The 10,048-nt window shown below is 39.8% G+C and overlaps 1 long non-coding RNA gene across 1 annotated transcript; it reads left to right on the forward strand.

The window, feature by feature from the left end:
- The first annotated feature begins 6,860 nt into the window (after nt 1–6,860).
- On the forward strand, nt 6,861–8,025 carry LOC149835393 (uncharacterized). Its single transcript, XR_016432622.1, has 2 exons — nt 6,861–7,008; nt 7,831–8,025. It is a non-coding gene; the product is annotated as an uncharacterized LOC149835393 (long non-coding RNA).
- Nucleotides 8,026–10,048: the final 2,023 nt, after the last annotated feature.

A 10,048-nucleotide genomic window follows, 5' to 3' on the forward strand; every position in this document is an offset into this window, starting at 1 on the left:
GGAAAAATTGGGTCTATGTCCAACGGATCACACCTATCAAGAAAAAATATTTTGTTTCAGTACGACCCGTAGTGACATATATTGGATATAGGCATTCTTTAGCTTGAATAACTTAAGGGTATGTTTGATGGTTTATCAAAGTTAGATGAAATGAATAAAAAAATACAGAACAGAATATTGGTTATGTTCATTTTCGTAATTAAGTTCAACGTTTGTTTGGACCATCCTCAATACTGTGTTCCAAATGTCCATTATTTGATTATAATGTGCAAACAACTTGGACCGTTGTGATTCAACCGATAACAGTGAATAAAACATATAGAAAAAAATGGTCCCAAAACATAAAAAAAAAAAAATATATATTTAAATCAAAAGGCACCCACCTCACAGTCAATCAACTATAAAGTAATCAAACATATACCACTCATCCAAGACGGCAATATCGCAAACCATAGCATAAGCCTATATGAAAATAAGTTTGACCTAATCACCAAAAAAACATGAGAGAAAAAAAACTGTCAAGACAAAAAACCAAAAATACAAATCTTCATATCATAAAAGCAAAAACTAGGTCAAAAAACTCTAAAAAAAAAATAACAAGAGAAAATGGATGCGCTAAAAAATAATTACAAAATATTTCATGTCAATCAGAACGTCACACGTGTTAAAGCCACTAAAATAATATTACAAAAATTAATGATAAGTATCTTTTATATTTATTAAAAATAGCTGATTCAAGTTAGTATCGTGTTGATTTTCTGCCGATAGGCATCGGCCGATACTGAACATTGTCTGGACCTACAGGGAAACAGCGTGATTTATAATTGATTCCAGACCTGTGACCCACCAAATATAGAGATTGGCCTGTGAATGCATGTAAAGTTTTGCAGCGAATAAGTGGAATATTTTACTGTTATTGAAGGTATATCGTATTATTGGTCAGCTAGAAATTAATTACATACCCCTTTTTCTTCTTCTTTTTTATGACTTAATGTAATTATCATGTAGATGTGCTCAACATACCCTTTCTTTTTTTGCTAGGAATAGTACCATAGAGCTTGTTTAGTTTTCTTAATGTAATAAGAACGCCTTTTTTAAGTCATGATCAATTACACTGTCAGCAGTTGATTTTTGAAGCCCTTAAAAAACAACTCACAAATGCATAATCCAAAATTTATTTTCTACTAAACAATTTATGAAGATTACACTTGTTGAGAGTCTAATCTGCATTAGGGGTGTCAACGGGTCTGGTTTGGTTCAGACCCATGTGGAACCAGACTTGGACCAGTTTTTCAGGTATGGTATCAGGTCTGGACCCGGGTCTAATTGGGTTTACTATAAGAGAAATCATACCCAGATCCTATAAGAACTACATAAACCACACCTGGACCATATATACCCAGTAAAATAATATTTTTTTTTTATCATTTTTACAATATTGAAAAATTACGGGTCTTAATCGAAATTACTTGGATCGGGTCCAGGTCTGGTATAAAATTTCACAAATTATACCCAGGTCCAAGTATGTATTAATTGGACCTTTGGGTCTGAACCTGGATCTTAATCGGGTCTTCTTATTTGTCACCATACCCGGACCCTATAAGGTTTGGTCCAGGTAAATCAGACCCATTGACCCCCCTAATCTGCACACACACAGGAAGGTATAAAACATCCAAACTACTTTCGACAATCAACTTTAAAAGTGTTTTTTGGCAAATATGACTGTACAGATGCAATCTCCATGCTCAAAACCCTAAGAACAGGCTCTTGAGCAAAAATTTTTTGATGTGTATCACTACAAGAAAATAGGTTGTTAGCGACGGACGTTAGCGACGGAAAGATTCCGTCGCTAGTTAGCGACGGATTGGCGAGCGACAAATATTCGTCGCTATTATCACTGAATCTTAAGAAAGTAGCGACGGAAGATAGTCCGTCGCCTAGTCCGTCGTTAATTAGCGACGGATGTTGCGACAGATTGTTTTGTCGGTACGATCGCACCATTTACCGACGACGTTAGCGACGGAAACTAGTCCGTCGCTAACTAGCGACGGATGTGGCGACAGAATATAATCCGTCGCTATTTTCGTGAATTTGATTTTACGTTGGCTTAGCGACGGAATTAATCCGTCGCTAAGCCGTCGCTAACTTTCGAATAACCCTAATCCCAACCAGGTTTTCCTTTTCTTCTTTCGCTGCTCCTGCGCCGGTCCCGCTCCCGCCGTTCGCCGGTCCCGCTCCCGCCGTTCGCCGGTCCCGCCGTTCGCCGGTCCCACCGTCCGCCGGTCCCACCGTCCGCTGGTCCCACCGTTCGCCGCCCGGAGAAAGGTAACGCCCTCCCCCTCCCGTTTCCGGCAAGGGGTTAACCCCCTGCCGGAAAACGCAGGGGGTTAACCCCCTGCCGGAAACGGCAGGGGGTTAACCCCCTGCGTGCCGTTTCCGGCAGGGGGTTAACCCCCTCCCGGTTCACACAGGGGGTTAACCCCCTCCCGGTTCACACAGGGGGTTAACCCCCTGCCGTTTCCGGCAGGGGGTTAACCCCCGTTTTCACACAGGGGGTTAACCCCCTACCGTTTCTGGCAGGGGGTTAACCCCCTCCCGGTTCACATAGGGGGTTAACCCCCTGCCGTTTCCGGCAGGGGGTTAACCCCCATTTTCATGCAGAGGGTTAACCCCCTGCCGTTTCTGGCAGGGGGTTAACCTCCTCCCGGTTCACACAGGGGGTTAACCCCCTGTCGTTTCCGGCAGGGGGTTAACCCCCGTTTTGACGTAAGGGGTTAACCCCCTGCCGTTTTCGGCAGGGGGTTAACCCCCTTCCGGTTCACGCAGGGGGTTAACCCCCATTTTCACGCAGGGGGTTAACCCCCTGCCATTTCCGGCAGGGGGTTAACCCCCTCCCGGTTCACAGGGGGTTAACCCCCTCCCGTTTCCGGCAGGGGGTTAACCCCCTCCCGTTTCCGGCAGGGGGTTAACCCCCTCCCGGTTCACAGGGGGTTAACCCCCTCCCGTTTCCGGCAGGGGGTTAACCCCCTTCCGGAAAACGGAGGGGGTTAACCCCCGCGTTTTTCGGCAGAGGGTTAACCCCCGCGTTTTCCGGAAGGGGGTTAACCCCCTGCATTTTTCGGCAGAGGACCCTTGCCCCTTGCCTTTCCGGTAGGGGGTCGACCCGGGCAGGGGGTCGACCCCCTGTCGGAACAGCAGGGGAGTCGACCCCTTGTCAGAACAGTTTTTTTTCCGTGGTGACTTCATTTTAAAAAATTGTTTTTTTGTGCAGATTTCTCAACGGAACCAACTCGTGCTCGGCCACCTGTGGTAAGTAAATGACAAAAACAATGCAAATCGGGTAAATACCCGTGGTGAGTAAGTGATGCAAACGTATCACATGTTATTTAATTTATTGAATGCAACACTTTATTGTTCACACACTCACTTAGTTGTTGATATCTAGGACTGCTTTGTTGGAGTTCGGAGATCATGCTGAGCATGATTTTAATGTAGAAATATGGAAGTGTTCTTATTTTTGGAGTACGGAGTCCATGCTAAGCATGGTAGTAGTTAGTGAGATATTGAAGTGTGTTTGCTGCAGGTACATGTTTGCCATTTATTTGATATGAATGATTATGATGTATTGCAATATTTGATGTAATTGTATCCATGCTTGCATGTAGTTACTTTCAATTTGATTTTGACTTCCATGTTAAATTTTATAATAAAAGCATGCTTCAAATGATTGTATCATGTCATTAATAGTTTGCACATGAAAATATTAAGTTATCAATGCATGCATCAAAATTCTTGTTATTGTTTGACATAGTATATTGCATGATAAATTTGATATTTTCTTCATCGTCGCATTCTGATTGTTTTTTTCTTAATTCGTTAGGATACTATTCGTAACATCATACGACAGAATGACTGCAAACCGTGAATGGATGTACCGTAGGATAGTGGACAATGAGTTATCGCATGAATATATGGATGGTGTCGATAGTTTTATTGAATTTGCAACGGCGAGTGTCAGTACGGTAGATCCCACAGGTCGGATTAGGTGTCCCTGCAAGATTTGTAAGAATAATCGATTTGTAGAACCTCATGGCGTTAGACATCACCTATACAGGAAGGGTTTTGTGAGTGATTATCAGAACTGGGCGTTTCATGGAGAAGAATTTAGAAACGATTTTGATGCACGGGTGAATGTGGTGCACGATAATCCATATACAAATTTGATATTTGATGCTGCAGGAACAGAACTGGGTTCTGCTATGAGTTCTAGTGATGTAAGAACTGTCGTAGATGAAGAATCACCAAACGATGCAGCTAGTAGATTTTATGATTTACTTAAAGATGCTGATGAGCCACTTTGGAACGGTTGTGAGAGTCACACTATCTTGTCTGCAGTTCTTCAACTAATGAATTTGAAGTCCGAGTATAATTTGAGTCAATCATGTTTTGACCGTTTGTGCATGATTGTGAAACGTCCAAATCTTTTCTTGTCTCTGTTGATCCCTGGTCCGACCTCACCTGGCCAAAATCTTGATGTATATCTAAGGCCATTGATTGATGAATTAAAAGTACTGTGGGATGACGGTGTTACCACGTATGATGCCCACAAAAAACAAAATTTCAACATGAAGGCCGCTGTTCTATGGACAATCAGTGACTTCCCTGCATATGGTATGTTATCTGGTTGGAGCACACATGGGAGGTTGGCTTGTCCGTACTGCATGGAGGATTCCAAAGCTTTTAGATTGAGGCATGGAAGGAAGCCTTGTTGGTTTGATTGCCATCGTCGATTTCTACCCAGCGATCATCCGTTCCGACGTCAAAAGAATGCATTTACAGCAGGCACAACTGAAATGGAAGGTCCATCCTCAAGATTGTCTGGCATAGAGATTTTAAGAAGATTGCGATAGCTGAAGACAGTGATTACTATCAATCAGATGATGTCTGTGACTTCGCTTATGGTCACGATGTTGCGCATGATATGCATGTCATATCTCTATTGGCTGATGAAACATTCATAGAGGAATGTGATCCAAATGATGTACCAAGTGGATGGGCAAACAATGAAGAAGAAGAAGAAGAAGAAGAAGAAGAAGAAGAAAGTCAAACTAGTGACGAGGAAGAATTCTCAAGCTAGTGAAAAAAATCTTATACTACAAACCTCTATTTAAATGCATTGTAATACTTGATGTGAGTTGTATTGCAATACTTGGTGTGAATGATTAAAAATTTTATTTCAATGTATTGTAATACTTGATACGAATGATTCGAATGCATTGTAATTTATCTGAATGTATTATAATTTATGCAATTAACGAATGATTTGAATTAGTGCAATACTTGATGTCAATGATTTGAATTATTTGAATGCATTGCAATGCTTGATGTGAATGACTTGAATGCATTGTAATACTTGATGTGAATTATTTGAATGTATTGTATGACATATGTTATTTGTTAGAATATGGTTCGTGGAGGTTATAGTGGTCGCTCATCCAGTAGTAGCCAGGCTCAACCTTCATCTTCACGGGCTCCTGTGATAGGTATATCATATAACTAATTAGATGCTTGATTAGTTCAAATGCACATTCTGAGAACTTGGTGTGTATTTTTTTACAGATGATGTTGCGCCTGTATACGACCCACCTACACCAGTTGATCGCACAAGTCAACAGCCAACACAGGAAACAGGGTCTTCACAGGCTGGCACAAGAAGACTCATTCGAATAGTGTATATCGATAATCGACCGTAAGTATTTTGTTTTCAATTATTGCATATCTTTTAAATATTTTATATTGATATTTACTGTGTAACAATTCATGTGCAACACGAGGTTTGAGCCACAAGAAGTAGTACGGGAGATTAGGAATTCACTTCTTCAACATCTACCAGGACCAGTTGCTCAATGGAAAGAGTACCCAAAGGAGGTATTAGACAGATTGTGGTCCTCATTCATGGTATACAGTTGTTCCTCATAGTTAATGTGTTTCATATTTAATTTATTTAAGCAATGTCTACTAACTTTCTGAAAATATTTGTAGGCTTCGAATCGCTTTGCAACTACGGTGGAAGAAAATGATGCAAGGAAGGTGTGGCAGAAGGTGGCTGCCAATCGATTTGCAGACATGCTGCACACTATGAAGACTGCAGCAAAAAAAGCATCTGGCGTAGTAGATGATCCATTACTGTGGAAGGGCCATGGTCCTATTACTATCAGGAGAGATTACTGGGATGAAATGTGCGATATGTGGGCGGGAGATGCATTTAAAAATCGCTCTGCGAAGGCTTCACAAAATCGATCGAAGATGCCCGAAGCCCATCTACACACAGGTGGATCTAAGACATTTGGGAGCCACCTAAAGAAAATGGTAACTCATCAATATATAATATTAATTTTATAAGTATAGTTGCAAATTTGTGTACTAAATCTTTTGTCATTTAACTTCGCAGGAAGCAGAAAAAGGAGGCAGTGTACCATATAAGGATGTGTTTGTAGAAACACATAAACGGAAGACCACGGGAGTCTTCGTATCAGAGAAGGCGAGAACGACAACGGTATGTATTAATTCTATTAATAATCATTGCAATATATATGCAAGTCATCATAATGTTATCATTAATTATTAATGAATACTTTAAACATTATTTTGTAGGAGGCATATGAGCAACAAATGGTAGAGCGATATGGTGAAGACGCTACTCAGCATCCATCATTTGATCCTACAGCATGGGTGACTGCAGCAGGTGAACCCAAAAAAGGTCGCGTGTTCGGGTTTGGGAGTAATATGAACACTTCACCAGTTATTGGTTCTTCCAGTTACGGCTCACCAACTTCTTGCGCCGACATAAGCTCCAAGCAGCCGACTATTCTTTCCGGTGATGATGTACGCGAGATCATTAATGAATCACTGAATAACTACTTCCAATACACCGTCGCCCCCTTTCTCCGAAATGAGATCAAGGCCGCTGTTCAGGATAGGGGATCTTCGATTCCAGGTCCCTCTCAGGTATAATCACATATATAGTTTTTTTGACTATCTTAAAGCACATCTGAGCATGGTAGAATCACATATAGAGTTTTTCTAGATGCCTTAGAACACATATGAACATGCTATAATCACATATTCAATTTTTTTACTGCCTTAGCACACATATGAGCATGATAGAATCACATATATATATATTTAACTTTTTGTCTGTCTTAGAGCACATATGAGCATGATAGAATCACATATAAAGTTTTTTTGATTGCATTAGAACACATAAGCATGCTATAATCACATATTCAGTTTTTTTACTGCCTAAGAACACATATGAGCATATTATAATCACATATTCTGTTTTTTGACTGCCTTAGCACACATATGAACATGCTATAATAACATATAGAGTTTTTTAACTGCCTTAGAACACATATGAACATGTTATATATCATTTATGATAGAATCACATATAAAATTTTTGGCTTTGCCTGCCTTAGAGCACATATGAGCATGCTATATTCACATATTCAATTTTTTTACTGCCTTAGCACACATACGAGCATGATCGAATCACATATATAGTTTTTTGCTTGCCTTAAAGCACATCTGAGCATGGTAGAATCACATATAGAGTTTTTTTATATGCCTTAGAACACATATGAACATGCTATAATCACATATTCAATTTTTTGACTGCCTTAGCACACATATGAGCATGATAGAATCACATATAGAGTTTTTTTATTGCCTTAGATCACATATGAGCACATGATAGAATCACATATAGTGTGTAATTTATTTCATTATATTTTGTTTATCAATACTGACTGTTCTTTTCTTGTGTAGGCTGCTAGCGATAATCAGGGTAGTGGAGCTGAAGGGACAGATAAAGACAATGAACAAGAAGACGCACAAAATCTTGGCGATGATTAGAGGACTGTGTTGAAGAAGTTCTATTTTTTTTATTTTTCCTAATTGTAATTGTTGAATTGTAAATAATTAAACTTCTTAGTTTTAAGGTGGAACGATTAATTATTATAGATACTTGTTATATGAATTTTTTTGTGTGGTTTGTTTTTTATTTACAGGAAATATAAATTGTACAGGAAATATAAATTGTACAGTTCTCCGTAATTAATTTTTAAATAAATTTTTTTTGATTTTTTTTCGTTTTTGCGACGGATTAGCGACGGATAATTCCGTCGCTATTCATATTAATCTAGCGACGGCTTAGCGACGGAATTAAATCCGTCGCCACGCCGTGGTCGCCGTTTAGTACCGGCGGATTGGCGACGGAATATAGCGCTCGTTATTCCGTCGCAATTAGCGACGGACTTGGCGACGGAATAATTCCGTCGCCAGTTAGCGTCGAAATATTCGCGACGTAAGCATACTGTCGCCGCGTTGTCGCTAATCCGTCGCTAACATGGTTAGCGACGGATTAGCGACGGATTAGCGACGAAAGGTGGTCGTCGCTAATCTACTGCTCTGTTGTAGTGTATGTGTGATTTTATAATGTGTTAAAAATCAAAGGTTTGAATTTTTTGAAGTTTTCAAGATATAAAAAAGTTCTCAATAATGGTGAGTTCTTAGGTTTTTAATAATGAAGATCACATTCGTGTGGTCAGATTTGCTAAGAAATGCTTTTAAATATGATTTTTAAAAGTAGCTTGAACGGTTGGACGTTCCCCCTTCCCATATATTTTTTTTTGAAAAGTGGTAGCTGCTTGCCACATTTCTAGCCTACCGCCAGCCTATCATATGCAAACAAGTATTTTTGGGTTGTTTTTCACAAATCTAATCTTACAAATTTGTTTGGCATTGTCAATTTGCTACAAAATGATACTTGGTATGTTTTCAATAAAAAAACATGATTTTTCAAGCCTGGAATATTTACAAAAATCTTAACTATCAGTTTTTAAGTCTTATAACAAGAGTAGATTAATATAAAATCAACAATGTAGAACACATTTGTATAGTCAGATTCAAGAAAAACCCTTCAAAAGCTTGGTAAGCTGGTGGTAGGCAGCTACCACCTAGGGGTGTCAACGGGTCAGGTTTGGTTCAGGTTGAACCAGACCCACATCTTATTTGAGATGATCGTACTGGGTTCAGACACATTATAAGAGGAGCCATATCTGGATTCTATAAGGATTACATGAATCAGACCCGAACCATACCCAATAAAATAATAATTTTTTTATCCTTTTCTACATTGAAACATTGTGGATCTTAGTTGGAACTTGGGTTGGGCCTGGGTCTGGTATGAAATTTCACAAACCATGGATCCATATATTAATCGGACCCTTAGGACCTTATTTATCACCAAACCCTAACCCTATAGGGTTTGGTACGAGTAGGATGCAGGTCAAATCCGACCCATTGACACTCCTGCCTACTATATATATATATATATATATATATATATATATATATATTTGTTTACTAAACTAAAGGAAAAACTCCATTACTGACCGTACATTGTCAAGTGGCCGGTTTAAGAGTGGCCATCGGGCCGGCCCGACAGGCCTGAGCCAGTTATAATTAGGCTTGGGTTGGGCTCAGGCTGGGCTTATCTGGCCCATGTATTTTACACACGGGCCCGCACCAATTCGGGAAGGGCTTGGGCTACACCCGACCCTGATCTGATACGGGTCAGGTACCCGACAGTCTGTTTGGCACCTGGCCTGATGGCCAACCCTAGTTCAGTTGGTTAAAGCCTATGAAGTCCTCTCAGCCCACCTTGCAGCAAGAGAACCTTGGTTCTCCCATGTTAGGTGACAAACCCCGGTTGCTCTTAGCTGGAAGGTGGAGCCCTTGTGGGCTGAGTTTTACATAGTTTATTTTTTGGTAAAATAAGTTAGTTTATACTTTTATTGACACTAGTATTTTACCCCATGCATGTAAATTACTCTTTCATTTTTTTTTATGATAACAGTGAAAATATTTAACAGGACAAAGATTTCTGCCATGGGCTTGTATCACTTTAATACTAATATATGGTGAAGGCACTTTTTTCAGATTCCCTTTGAATAGAGAAAATTGTTACCTTTTTGTCTTTGAT

The sequence above is a fragment of the Nuphar pumila genome, chromosome 6 (assembly GCF_984573655.1).
Source record: "Nuphar pumila chromosome 6, dmNupPumi1.hap1.1, whole genome shotgun sequence".
NCBI classification, from domain to species: Eukaryota; Viridiplantae; Streptophyta; class Magnoliopsida; order Nymphaeales; family Nymphaeaceae; genus Nuphar; species Nuphar pumila.